Source organism: Pempheris klunzingeri, chromosome 2 (genome assembly GCF_042242105.1).
Source record: "Pempheris klunzingeri isolate RE-2024b chromosome 2, fPemKlu1.hap1, whole genome shotgun sequence".
NCBI lineage: Eukaryota > Metazoa > Chordata > Actinopteri > Acropomatiformes > Pempheridae > Pempheris > Pempheris klunzingeri.
The window spans coordinates 24,551,457-24,566,856 of NC_092013.1; positions in this window are offsets into that span (position 1 = coordinate 24,551,457).

Genomic DNA, 15,400 nt, shown 5'->3' on the forward strand with positions numbered 1-15,400 from the left:
ACAAACCTGAATTTGTTGGCTGCACTGTAAACAGACACACTGGCTGCTCTGTAGTTGGATTTCTGACAAAGCTGCTGTTTAAACTGTGTAGTGTAGCAACTGTAGTTTAAATTATACTTGCTGTCAGCCAGGACTGAAATCTCAAGGATTAAAACTTTAACCAAAGCTGCCTCATCTTAACTACACAAAAAAATGTTGCCATTGAACATGTAAGGGATAATGCCTAACAAGGTGTCCACACAGGCAACCATTGTACATTGGACGGTTCTCTGCCTCCACATCGTCCATTAATTCCTGATCATGCACACCTCAAAAGGTATTATCTCGCCTCTGCATTGGTCATTTGCCAAAGACAAAACATTAGGACCATTCCTCATGCATTCTGCAACCACTGGCCATAACTCCAGTTCCCTGGTAACTGCTGAGGGCCCATTAGATTCTCATGAAATGGAACCGTTCACTTCTCCAGTAAATAGGACGGATCATAGATACGGTATGGCTGTAGGAAATATTTCTAGTCTGGCTCATAGAACCCTTTGGCTCAGCTGTTAGCCAGAAAGCTAATGTTATGCTAGCAAGATTCAACATAAATAATACTGCGTACAGTTGACAAATAAATACAATTTCATTTTGTTTAACAACAACAATAGCTAGCTAACCAGCTATGTCATTCTCCCTACATCAATATTAAGATTTTCACAAACAAATGGATGGTCATGTGTAACGTTACTGTCTGCTGCAGTCTGAACGAGGATTGTTGCCCTGATTTTCCACTCACCTACAGTTTTTCAGGATCACAGACAAAAGCTCCAGATCACAGGCTTGCTCCCGTGATCAAATGTAAACTGTTCAAAAACGTGATCAAAGAGTGATCATGTGATCCAAAGTCTCAGAGGGGCAGTGTACTTTCTGCACCTTGTTTGTCTCCCTCCGGTTGTGTTCAGAGGATGAGACACCGAAGGACCAGCATTACAATCACTGTTGGAAATAAGCTACTTTGGAAAGGTGTTGCAACAAATTGTGAACAGAGGCTCTGTCTGCATCCCTGTTGCTATGGTTTCTCCTGCCAGCGCATTAATTTAGAACAGGGATGCAGACAGATTCACTGGAACTACTTAGTAGGTGTTCATTACCACTTTTTACTGGACACCCAGCGGCCAGTCAGAATCAAGTATTCATCCAGAAAATGATATGATCTAAAATATTTTGCAGAATCATCCAGTGTCAGTGTTCTTTTTTAACCCACACATCTTCTTGTGCGTAATTTGTTTTACATTGACTTGCTTCTCACTTCGTGTTGATTATTCTCTTCTCATTGTGATGTTTTTTTCTGGTCTTTTTTCCCCTTCAGCAGCTGTGTAGCAGCCAGATGACAGGGAAACACATTGCCATTTGGTTTGTCATGCACAAAGTTCCAAAATACTGAAGATCTCTGAAGGACTTTTGGTTTCAAGCTTAATTTGTTAGAGTTCCATTAAAGAATCCAAGTAAATGAAATGTCTAGCAGTCTTGCCCTATGGGAATTGTGGGGCACGTAAATGCAGTGGCCAGTGGCCCTTCTAAGTTTCACTATCGGATGATCTACCAAACAAATATACCTCTCTGCTGTCATTCATCGAGCACGCTTGAAGCATTTAAAAGCCAGTATGACCTGGTTGTATCATGTTCATTGCATATATCATGTCCTCAGTTTGTTGTCTGAAACAACAAGCACAAACAACAACTGCTTCATTTCTCAAACTCTTGCCAGATTTACTGCCCTTCTGACTAGGTTTATTCAGAAATAGCCTTGGTGTTTGCGAGGCATGACTGCTAATAGACATGTGACAGGTGTTGCTGCACAACAGTGCACAGCCGATGCACATTAGCATACACAGGCACGTAAACGTGTGGAAAAAAGTCCAGTAAACTCCACCTATAAAATCTAGAGTACAAGGCCTTATTCACACAGAATATTGTATTTTTTTTTTATTTGAACAACAGGAAACAGATTAACTCTCTCTCTCTCTGTGTTATATTGAATGTGAAAAGCCTTTTGTTTCCCAGTTTTCTTCCAGCAAATTGTACTAATGCCATAACCCACCCATTTGTTCTCACATTGGCTGTTGGCACCTGTAGCCAGTTGTGTCTATCTGTAGCTTTGTCTGTGTAGCACAGACACCCAAACTTGGCCTGTTTTACCAAGAAGATCTGGCTGTTGAATTCCAAACATTCTCAAACCTCCAAACAGATGATTGATTCCCACAGGGGATCTATGGTGGGAAAGTAACAAAGAGGTGATTGGTTGGAAGAAAAAAAGTGGAGGGATTGATTGATTAGATGACACAAATGAAAGTGAGAAAGAATGGGAGAAAGAGATTAGTTAGAAATCTCAATGGAAAATGATGAAAGGAGAAAAGAGATATTTAGAAAGAAGAGAGCAAGAGAGAGTGCTTCTGATAATGAAAGGTTTTACGTCAAAGCCTTGCATCCCCAAGACAGACAGAAAAAAGGGAAAACAAAGAATTTAGAGTGATAAAGGGCAAGCCGACAATAATGAAAGGTTCCAGGTTACGTGAATCCTCATATAGTGAGAATGAGCTATTTAAATAAAAGGTCCTGGTCAGTCAGTCTAAAGCTTGCACTTTATAGGAGGATGAAACTACAGACTCCACAACAAGCAGAGCGATAAAAGTGGATGCAAATAGCGCCGCTCTCTTGACCTTGACTACGGAATGTGTGGCCCCTTCCTTTGTGTTCGAGGGTCAGACGCCATATTGGGTCTACGTGAAATGAGCAGGTCTGGGTCAATGTCAGTGGTGGCCTCCACTTCTTCACATGCGTCTCCCCCCAGGACTACCAGCAGGAGCAGGTCTACCAGGAGAGGAAAGAGGCTACTTTCTGTTCTCTTTATGTGTTGATTTGGGCCTTTTTTGGTAAGGCTGTTCTTTTGGATTTCTTTTTTACAGTGCTTGTGTCTGTGCCACCTCCTTTTCACCTGCCACTTCACACCCACTCCCACAGTTTAGTGTCCTCTGACAGACACTGGAAAGCTAGACAATGCACAGTATGCAATCAAGTGTTAGTTAAACTCGGCTGGTATAAATAATGAAGAACTGATGAGGGGAAAATCTGGCGTTGGGAATAAGGTGATTACCAGGGCAGGAGGGAGTATGAGAGTCAGTGATATGGCATAAACACACTGACACTATCAAGTAAACTACATGGTAGTCATTGCACTAATTTTCACAGCATTCACATTTTTCAGTTTGACCCCCCCTTATTTCTTGTGATTGATTTTTTATCAGTGCTTAAGCTATGTAACAGGCAGATAAAAACACATACCCTTCACCCCCACACCAGTGGCGACCAAGCTCTTATCACACACACAAAATGATTCTTATTTAGATCAATATCGATACAATTAATACACAAAACTAGTTTACATCATACAGCACCTGCACAACAACTGGGACTACAGTATATATGCCCAGAAACCAACCAATATTTAACATGATATAAGGAAAATTGTTTCATCCTGTTGAGCCCTAGCCTCTATTTTGGGCCTCTGCTCGAAAATTACATGCCCAAAGTTAATAGGACATATCTCTACAACCACAAGGTCTATTTATATAATTCAGGTATCATGATAAAGGTACTGCTGGAATGCTTGGAGACTCCGCTTTCATACAACACCTCATTTGTGTGTCTAACATGAAGCTACATACCGGTAGTGGCGAAAATGTTTCGATACGTGTCACTATGCTGATTTTCATATGTGGTCGTTAGTTTGCTTGGTGGTTCACATGAGCTTGTAGCTGAGCTTGACCTATTTAATTTGATGTGCAACATGTATATGTTCGTACATGATGCCTGTACTGCTGGCCGCTGTGTTCTAAAAGACTTGCCTGCCTCAGGTTCAACAGTTTAAGGGTATGAAACCATGTCACAATGATAAAAAGTGAAATATTAATAGCAGATTTTGACACAGGGTCTCAAGATTAAGCAAACATGCAGTATCCTTATATTGTTTCATTTTTAAATGTACTTAATTGGTGCACATAACCAAACTAATTTGTCATTTATCAAATTACCACACAGACACCCTGGAGCCTTTGGAGCCCTGCATGGTCAGGGCCCCCAGGGCAGTTGCCTTTCTTGGGCTGGTTCACTCTGTATGTAACTGCCCCACCTCTTTCTCCTTTATATAAATCTGCTAAGTGCACTGATTGTTTTTGCTATCAGAATGTTTATATGCTCCTCCTTCCACTTGGCATTTGTTGACCTTGAGAAGAATCAAAGCTTGTATTTTGGTGGTTTTTTTAGTAAAAGTTAATTGTCCGTTGATTCAGCACCGCTCCTGCTCAGTCGGCATCCTGCACTGAGGCACCATTGTGTAATAAAATGGAATTATGCCTTTAATCATTGCCCCCTCTCCTGCCCTTGCTCTCATTCACCGTCTCTCTTTATCTCCCTCCTTCCACACCAGCTCTTCAATTTTTTCCTTTCTTTTTGAAGTCATTATAGGATCCTAGGACAGTGTTATGACATTTATTCTGCTTGGCAGTTCTTCCCCCCCTTTCCCATCTCTCTCCTTTTTCTCATCATCCCTCTCTCTTTCTGTTAATTACCCTTGCAGTCTTATCTGTCGACACCCTTCAAACTTGCGGTTCCCTGTCATGAATCAAGTGCCCCCTCCTCCTTCACTTCCTCCCCCTTCTCCTCATCTACCCATATCAGCCAAACAATTAACCAACCGACTCACTCTAATTAAGCATCACAGAAAGACACATGCAAAACTCCACCTTTTCCATTGTATGGACTCAATAGAGGGTCCACTCATCCCTTCCTGGTGGATTCACATCTTTTGCTCTCTGTTGTATGTTCCTGACGCACAGTCACAGATAGAGATGTCCGCAGTAGGCAGGGTGTGTGTGACATCACTTTAATGCAACAAAAAGAAAAACTAAATCCTGTTGTCAGCAAGAATTTAGTCTTTGCCTCCACTGACTTTCAGTAGGAATGAAGAAGCAAAGCAGAGAAAGCTCAGTTGAAACAATAGATCACCATAATAGAGTGTCATGCCTGTCGTCACTAATGATAGTGCATATACGGAATATATATAAGAAAGTGCATACTCTATTAACTTTGCCGTGAATTCAATTTGGGTGCCTGTTTCTTGCCTGAGTGTAACTGTGAAGGCTTAATAATACTGATCAATAATGATATTGATTGAGCTGCTGATGAGGTGCCCCTGACCAAGGTACTTAATGTCAACCTAGTTTCTGTGCGGTGAATGGTCACACACAGCCTGATGGCCACCTCCACACACTCACACTTTTAAAATAACCAACCCCCACACGAACCACTGTTACAACATTTGCAGCATACGCAGTACGCATTGGGTGGGTGTTAACGAGAAATGACAAGAACCGTCCCGAGTGCCCAAGCACACACAGCTAACCTTCAAAAGGAGCCAGGCCCTTTATGATTGATGACTTTAATACAAAGGGTGCAATAAAGCAGAACTAAACACAAAATTAGCTGTAATGGTATGGTACATTATTACACTTCATTATAGCTTTCCAAAGTAGTAGGTGACCCATATAATAATGTATTTAAATTTTTTTCCTCCAATGTATTTATTTAACCTTAATGTTTTGTTTGGAGACCCTCTTCACATTCATTGATTCAACATTGTTCACATTCATCAACATTGTTTTATCAGCGTGATACTTCATGATCTTTAATTATTTTGTGATAAGTGCTTAGAAACAACATTTTTAAATGATGAATACCTCGCCGGGGTATGACTGACATCAAACATCAAGTAATGTCTCTCTGTAGGAAACACCCTATACATGTATCAGTCTATGAATGACTTGCTGGAAAACAAATGCACCCAAACCTCTTGTTATCAAGTCATTAAGTGAGCCGTTATCAGTTGTATTTACTACCATATGTACTTCTGCACCAAAATCACACACACTGGACGCTTCTACCAGAAGCTTTAAAGCACGTGGATCACTATTTTGATTGATAAGCCCCACCGACTACCAGCCAGCCGTTCACTAAGGAGGAACTACAAATATGACAGTTAGATAACATACTGCTCCCCATCTTTGACAAAGCGAGTAAGAATGTCAAGGACAGCATTTCCAAACACAACTACAGCCTCTGGAAAGCATATCTGCAGTAACATTCTCCATAACAAGTAACTGCCTCATCATTAGGTTGTGCGTCTGAAGGATCAAATTTCAAACACTAAACACTTTCTGGTGAGACAATTGAAACTTGGCCGACAGGGTAAGGCAGTTGTAGTGCATGCAACACCAAATCGCTTCCAGCAATGCACACGGATCTCAAAGTGAACTCTCAGGGCTTCCTTCTCTATGGTTCAATACCCCTGCTGATGCAAATTGAACTTCTTAGAGAGATAAGCCACTGGCCTCTCTATCCTACTAGAATTTGCTTGCATGGACACAGCTCCCACTCCAATGTCACATGCATATTTTTCTTTCTTATTTTTTCTTACTTTTAACTATCTTTTTAATTATTTGTTTTACTTTTTTGCTGGTAATATGACGGTCCCTCTCCAATACATGCTGGTGGAGAGAGCTCTTGTCATCTTTTTGCTGTGAAAGTACTACTTTAACTCTGCCGGGTGCAATTCAATTTCAATTCAATTTATTTGTATAGCCCAGTATCACAACAGAGTTGTCTCACAGTGCTTTACAAAGTTCACTGAAATAAACAAGTGTAAGCGAACAAACAATCTAATAAAGAGTCCAGCAGTCGATGAGGCCAATGGATCAGTCCGGTGGATCAGTCCGAGGCATCACCTGCCCTTTATGACCCTCCTTCTTCGGGAAGGAAAAACTCAAAAAACCCAGTGGGAAAAGAGAAACCTCCGGCAGCACCACAGTGAAGGAGAGATCCAGCTCCCAAGGACGGACAGGCTGTAGCCTTGGACAGACGCACATCCATTGGCTGATGGAGAACCACATCAGCGGGACCAGGACCAGGATCCATAGGAACCAGGGAACCACATCAGCAGAACCAGGACCATGATCCACAGGAACCAGAGAACCACATCAGGGGGACTGGGACCAGGACCCACAGGAACCAGAGAACCACATCAGCAGGGCCAGGACCAGGATCCACAGGATCAACAGGAACCTGAGAGATGAGAAAGCACAGAAAGGCTCTGGGTAAGATAGCAAGTTAGAGGCAGACATTTGTAGTAAGTAAACATATGGCCGTTGGTAGCTGTTTTGGCTACACGAGTGATCAGCTGATCGCTCTGAAACCTGCTGGCATCTTGACCACGAGATCTTCACAAATTCCAGAAGAATTGTGGAGGAAAACACACTGAGGTTGCGGAGGAGAGAGGAACCAGCGGAGGAGAGAAACCAGAAGGAGACAACGGAGGCGTATGGAGGAAAAGAAATATAAACCCTGTCTCCCCATCGTTACTATGGGCAACGTGAGATCGCTGGTAGACAAGATGGAGGAGCTAACAGCGTTAGCCAGGAGTCAGATGGAGTACCGGGAGTGTAGTCTGGTGTGCTTTTTAGAGACATGGCTGCATCAGGACATTCCTGACAACAATGTTTCCATTGGTGGCTCCCAAACTGTTCGGGCCGACAGGGACTGCACCAGGAGCGGTAAGCGGAAAGGAAGTTGGCAGTCCTGCTCATATTACTATCAAGGAGCGCATCTGCAGCCCGGACATTGAACTGTTTGCTGTTGGTCTTCGTTCACGTTGCCTGCCACGGGAGTTTTCACATGTTGTTGTGGTGACTGTTTACATTCCTCCTTCTGCCAACCCGACTTCGGCGTGTGACGTCATCCACTCCGCCATAGCCCGGGTACAGACTCTACACCAGTCTGTCTTCAACCATGTCACCATGGCAAAGGCACTGCCCAACTTCACCCAGTACGTGAACTGTTCCACCAGAGAGGAGAGGACCCTGGACTCTGGACTCACCTGATTATTATTATTGTTATTATTATTATTATATAATACAGCTCCTCACTCAGAGTGTACTTGTTATATATTATTGTTGGTAATGGTGGTATTATTTGTATTATTATTATTATATAATACAGCTCCTCACTCTGAGTATGCATGTTGTTATATGTTATTGTTGGTGTTGGTAGTAGTGGTAGTAGTATTATTAGTATTATATAATACATCTCCTCAATCTGAATGTACATGTTGTTATATATTATTATTAGTAGTAGTGGTATTATTTGTCCAGTATTGGCTGCTCTAGGCGTGACCAAACCTTGGCCCACCAGGTGTGCCAGATACATTACCTGACCTTTCCAAATGTCACGTATCAGCCAGTTAACCACTAGTCTGTCTGCATCTAGCCTCTCAAAAATGTGCTTTGTATGCTTGACATGATCTGCAAAGGAAGAACTGTACGCCATGAAGATCATCATACAGATACAGTGACCAGCTGAAACTTTTATCAACTTCTTGAAAGTGGCAGGTACGTTCTAAGAACTCTCTGGGGTAATTAAAATGGACAGCTCCTGAGCTACCATTAACCATTCACCTGCTTATTATACAACCTCTCAGTACTGCAGTGGCTCCACCTGCTATCAGAAGACATCATACTGGAAAGACTGAAGGCAATAACAAAACCATCAAGCTTCCTGGTTTACCCATCATTGGGCCCTATTCATCAGTTTTACTCCTTACCGGTACCATGACGTTATTATTGTATTGTGATAATATATATGTAGCACGAGACCTCGTCTCTCGTGGATTCCCCCAGCACTCAATGACCACCAGACCGTAGATCCAACACAAATGTTTATTTTTCTGAGCAACACCACAACGTTTTTTCACTCGGGTGGTGTCCTGCTGTTACCGCTGCCTCAGAGGTTGGTCCGGTCAGCTACTCTCAACTGTCTCACTCCCTCCTGCCAGGTCCCGGCGTGCGACTGCTTAAATAGGGAGAGAGGCAATTTGCTGCACCTGTTCCCAGGTGCGTTGGTGCTACTTACCTCTCTCCCACGCCATCTCCTGGGCCATTCCTGGGCCACTCCTGCAACTCTCCCTGTTGCAGCTGAGCTCAAAACCAGCCCACACCTCCACAATATACTTATATTCCAGCACCTTCTTCACCTTTTGTCTTGCAAGATTTAACTCTTGTACATGTTATTATTACTAGTATTATCAGAGATGCGTCCTCAATCATATAAAACATTTTTTCTATGACTTATTGACTACTATGTTCTGGATGGTGTCCAGGTATGCCAACCTCATTTTTATAACTTGGCCAATTATTTTCTATTTCCTTGTTTAAAAGAAATAATATAATATAAGAATAAGAATAAAAACTAATAGATAAATAGATGATGTTTTAATTTAATCTATTTAATTAAAGATTCAACGTTACTATTATGTGGGTGGACAATAATTAAAATTTTTGCAGGCTTAGGCAAGAGGAAGAAGCAACATCAGCATAATAAAAAAGAGTGTAAAGTTTTAGCTAAAACTACTTTCTAACAAAAAAGAAAAAGCCAAATTCCAGCCAAGTCAAGTTGTGTTTACACAGCCCAAAATCACAAACCACAATGCCACAGGGGGCTTAACTATCTGTTCAGCGTATAATACTCTATCTTTAGACCCTCTAAAAAGAACTTTTAGAGGGAAATATTGGAAGAAAACCACAGGAAGAGCAAAAGAGGGCGAAAAAGTGAGCACGATAAATGAAATTCTCTTGAACTCCAATGTACTGTAGTGCAGGCCAAAATCTAAGACACATATGTGTTTTTTGTACGGAATGAATGGACTAACCATTTCACATGGAAGCAGAGAACATATATACTGTATTTTTGGGCACAGCCATGTAACATTATCCATACACTGTCACACAAGCAGACAAGCTAATAAGGCATCCCTTTATATCTCTCCCTTTTTCACTTGCTTTTCTTCTTTTACTCTATCGCATGGCACCACTTACTCTCAAACATATATACACACTGACACACACACTTACTCAACAAGGGCAACGCGGAGGAAGCAATTGTGTGTGGAAGAAGATAGTTTTTTTGTAATTATTTCCCAGCGCCGTGGTTGACATGGAAAATATTACCCACATGAACAGAAGCAATCAGTTTCCTCCTCAAGGTGTCGGATACACTTATTACATTGCACCGAGGACAATTTGAAATGCATAATCCCTCTCCCACATACTTGCTCGTCTGCGTTTATTTAATAATTTCACCCAATAACTGCATGAATATCATTAAAAATGTCACAGAGATGGTTTCTGAAGGAATGCAGAAATCCCTGAACTACCTGGAGTCTGACGTTTTTATTATTTGTTATTGGCAAGGAGAGGAGCTGAGTGACTGGTTGTCTGACACAATGATTGAATAAAATGGGAAATAGAACGTGACGGAAATGCAAGGGCATAAGCGCTGGGAGCTGTCTATTCACTCAGGGCGAAAGACAAGGTTCCCTTTTCTAAAGTTTGTTTCATTGCTAGTTACTCCGGCACTAGGATAAAAAAAGGAGCAGGTCCACAAAGTGAAACAGGTGGCTACAGCTGCTGTTTGCTATGCACATCACTGTGCGTTTGCGGTTAATTGTGAGAAACCTCGGCTTGTTACCGGATGGCTGCCATTTTAAATCCTTTAACAGGCCTGGGAAATCTGGGTTGGGAAAGTAAGTGAGATGCTCTCATTGTCACAGCACACTGTAGCTGTTAAATGAGGGAACCAAGCAAAGTGTGTGTGTGTGTGTGTGTGTGTGTGTTTGTGTATGCGCATAAGTCTCTCTCACCCTACAGCCTCTGTTAGCTGTTATTAAGAATGTGTTACTTGTCAAGTCTGCAAGTGTATCTTGAGCTGGCTTAACTTGACTGAGTGGGTGTATCTTGGAGATTTATCTGAAAATAAGAAAGCTAATGTGCAATAGTGAAAATAACTGTAGTTGGCACTGGCCTACTGTCCTTTCATTGTTCATAGGCCTTTCATAGCTTTTGAAAGCAAGACCTCCAAAACGTCATCGTTCCTGTATTTACGATCTTATAATGTCATTTTCACTGGACATATAAAGTTAAATAAAACATATTCGGTGCAATATTTAGTTAAATTTAATTGAGAAAAAAAACAGATCCATGTTCACACCCATTGTCCACCTATGCTATGTTCCACTTGCCCTGATTCCCCAACACCTGACAAAGACATTGGCAGGTGACGTCCTAGCCAGTATGACTCTTGTATTTGCAGTTTCACTTATACTGAGGTGGCTAATAGCTCCCAAGGATCCGCACTGGACATAGGCGTTAAACCCAGGATACACTGGGATTCAAACCCCCCGACCTTTTAAGCGGAGCGATGGAGACAGAGGACAGAGGACTGCCTTATGGGCAACAGAGGACTACACTGTTGCCCATGAAGTTGGAATAATTGTTCAATACCCCCAATTTTGTTAAAGCCTGAATACACACTTTGCAAAGGTTATTTGTGGTTTAAGTTTCACTGTGATATGTTTGGAAGAGTCTGATTAATAAAGTTGAGAAGATATACACTTTATTTATCAAGAAAACACAGAAAAACATTTTATTCCAACTTTATGGGCAACAGTGTACATCAGAAAGATGGCCCCCCTAAGTTAAGATGCTAAGTGAATTCCTCAGGCAGCAGTAACCCGATGCGGAGGAGGATGAACCTTCCTGCAGGGACAAGCCTCCTGAGCTTCTGTTTTTTTCTCATCAAAATGGGACACAATTATTTAAAGAGATAACCTTCTTTCCTCCTCCTTTGCCAGCTTATTTGATGCCAGGTCTTTTATAAGAGCAGCCTGTTTGGAATGAGAGCTTGCTTCTCTCAGTAATTTAGTGCCTGTGCTAAGCTATGTTTAGTTTCGCTCTGTTATATAAGGGGTAGTTTACTCACTCACTTCATAAAACTTATGTGGTGGAATAATGACCTGAGCATTGCTGATGGCACTAATTCATGCAAAGAGGAGGCTGTCACTGGAGCTGGAGGGCCTGGTCAGATCCAGAGCAGGGCCTTGAGGTGGATTTACATTTTTCCAGGACAGCGTGCGACAGGCCTCAACTGTAGTTGTTGCATTTCACCTTCTCACAGGAAGTAAAAATGCGATATCATCGGTTTTGCTGAACTGATTTTGACATTTTTTAACTCTACGAGTTACTTTTACTTACTTTCAAAAGTAAGTGTGTTTGGTGTTTTTCTTTTTCTTCTTTTGTGATAGAGTGTGAAAAGGACGGCAAAGTGAAAATTTGAAGTGGAACTGGGCTTGCTTGATTGAAAATTTCAACGTGTTACTGAAAAGGACAAGGTTTCTGTTTTATCAACTAAATGCGCCAGCTTCAGACATTTGCAGGACAAAACACAAGCAGCCCAAGGTGATCAATCATAGCTATTGTAGTGTCCTTTTGGTATCTCCACAGCTGTTGTTGCTGCAATAAGTAACCTTGGGGAGGTGCTCTTCGTTAGACGTCTTCACAGGTCTAAACAAACCCTTGGATCCGAGACCCGACACGGAAAACATATACATTTGGGTCCACATTTTATTATGGTTAGTTAGTCCCGTTCTATTACTGGTCTGGTCACTGGTCTTTTTATCATTAGAGAGAGAAACACATAAGTCCTGTGTAACTTGCTGACCATTAGAGCATTTTCTGTCATTTTGAGCTCTTGTATTGTATCTGACATGATGGATATTTCTAGCAGTAGCATGGAATTTTTCATTTTAATCATTATCAAATAAGACCCAAGAGTCTTCAGAAGACATAAACAATTTTAATTCATTTTAATCTAAGTTTGTTTTGGTGGTCTGGCACCCAGTTATTTATTTAGATACATTTGAATGCTCGCCAGCATATAGTATATTGTTTACAGTAAATGAAATTAACTCAACTTGCAAGTGTAACTCCAGCCTTAGTAGGAGAGTAGGTAGTTATAGCACTGGTAAGTTAATGGATATATTTTCTACCAAATTGGAGGTGCAAGCCTTTTGTGATAGACAGGTGACGGAGGGGTGACAGGTAAGGCTGACCCTGTTCAATCAATTAATCAATCAATCAATCTTTTTTTATATAGCTCCAATTCATAACAAGACGCTTTACATAAAGAGCAGGTCTAGACCAAACTCTTTAATTAAGAGAGAGACCCAACGATTCAGGAATTCAAAATTAAGATTCAAGAATCCCGACATGAGCAAGCATCAGATATTATATTGAACAACAGTGGCAGGAAAAACTCCATAATCATTATTGTCCGTTTCATTTGCTAACAAAAAGTCTGTTGAGTTGTCATTGAGTTTGAGTTTGCATCTCAACACTATAAGTGGGTTACAATTTATACTCATAAAATGACGAACTCAGTCCTGTGCATTCACCTGTGAAACTATAAGTAACCTATTTTGTACTTCAAATCAGTGTAAGACGGTGAGTAAATGCAATACTAAAAGCAGTAAGCAAACTGACTGACTTTTTGTCAAAGCATTTGTGAAATGAAAACTGTACTATATTCTGCCAATATAGACTTTAAACACTAAATATCACTATTTAGCACCTATTTCTACACAGTACCTGACTTATATCATCCTCACAGCTCAGGTTAATACAAAACTCTGTGTCATCAGCCCAGAGTCACGTAGCAGGTTGTAGCTTGGTGATCTGCTAACCGGTAAGTCAACGTTTTGCTTTTAAGGCCCCTTTCTACTCTGCAATTTCGGAACGTCTGAGTTGGAACCTCTGGATGTTTGTCCTCCAGAGCAGCTTTGTGTGTGTGTTTGTGTAGTCTGTCCTCTCTCCAGGCCTCTTTTGGTGGTACCTAGAAGTTGCTCATTATCCTACCAAACCCATATTCTTTATCTACGTTTATAACCTATCCGTTTTGTCATCCTGATTGTCCATACTGTAATTGCATTCTTTACACACATTTACAGTATTTCCTGTCTGTCTATTCTGGAATAGGAATTCCTCCTTGTTCTTGTTAAGGTTTCTTCCATTTTCTTTCTGGTTAAAGTGTTTGTCCTTATCCGAAACTTGGCTTCAAGGATAGAGGGTGGCATATGCTGTACAGATTGTTAAGTCTCTTGAGGCAAATTTCTGATTTGTGATATTGGCTTATATAAATAAAATTGAATTTTCTGTGCGTCATTTAAACTTTGCTTCTTCCCCTCATAGCACCATGATTCATCACACTTTCAACTCACAATCTGATAGCCACAAATTGATGTTTTAGAGTCTGACACAGATTGCGACCAATATTTTATTAGACTTATCTCACATGGTGGCACATTGTCGCACAGTCTAAATGTGCCTTTAGTTGCAGCAAAACTCTTATAACACTGACATGCACAGTTTTTAAACTGAAGATTTGTTTCACTTCCATCACACACACACACACACACACACACACACACGCACAAACCCACTTAACACCACCTAAGCCCTTTTACAACACTAACAACCCAAGGCACATCATTCTAGTATCAATATGCTCAACGCGTTTACCAGCTGATGAATGCAAAAATAACTGTCAGGGCTGATAATTACCCTGTATAACCAATACATGTTTGGACTGATTAGAAAATGACAGCGAATAACTCAGCAAGTTACAAGTAACAACAAAATTTCTAGCTATCTCCTGCTGATTGTCCCAAAACATTTTGTCCACACAGCATAGTTCCCCCCCCCTGTGTGTTCTGACAAAAGCCAGAGCCACGAAGCAGCACCGACTCGCCTGGCTGCTGGTGGTGGCTGTTGGAGGTTGAGAGGTTGGGTTAAATTCACAAGCTACTTAAGTGCTGTCAAGGCACGAAATTGGACAGAGCACCGGGCTGAATAATTACAGAATAACAAGGGAAAGGGGGTCTTTGTTTGGCCAGGGGAGAAAAATAATTGATTTAGCAAGGGAGGGGGGGGGCAGAGACTTTTTTCTTTCCTTTTTTTTTTTCACCGCGCCAGAGGACATGCAAGGTCTCCTGCAGTGGCACTTGGCGTCCAAGGAACTTCCAACCTACTAGAACGAAGAGCAGGGAGCGCTTGAGAAAATGTAATTAATTGGATCAGATTAAAATTAATGAAGTAATTAAGGAGCTGCCTGCCCTAGTTCTTCCAGTGTAGAACTGTAGAACATAACACTGGCAGCAGGAGTAGTTGTACTGGCACTGCCGAGAGAAAGAGGGAGGGAGAGAAAAACTGCGACTTAGTACACTGTGATTTAGAGGCATTAAGAGCGCAGGAAATGCTAATGTATACAAGGAGAAACACTAAAAATAAATAGCACTAGGTAATCAAAGTAGTAATCTGCGGGATACCACTTTTCAATTTATTTTACACATCTTTGGTGGTAAGTGCTGTTTCTACACTTTTCTAAATTACTTTTTTTTTTCCTTTTTTTCAGCTGACAAGTC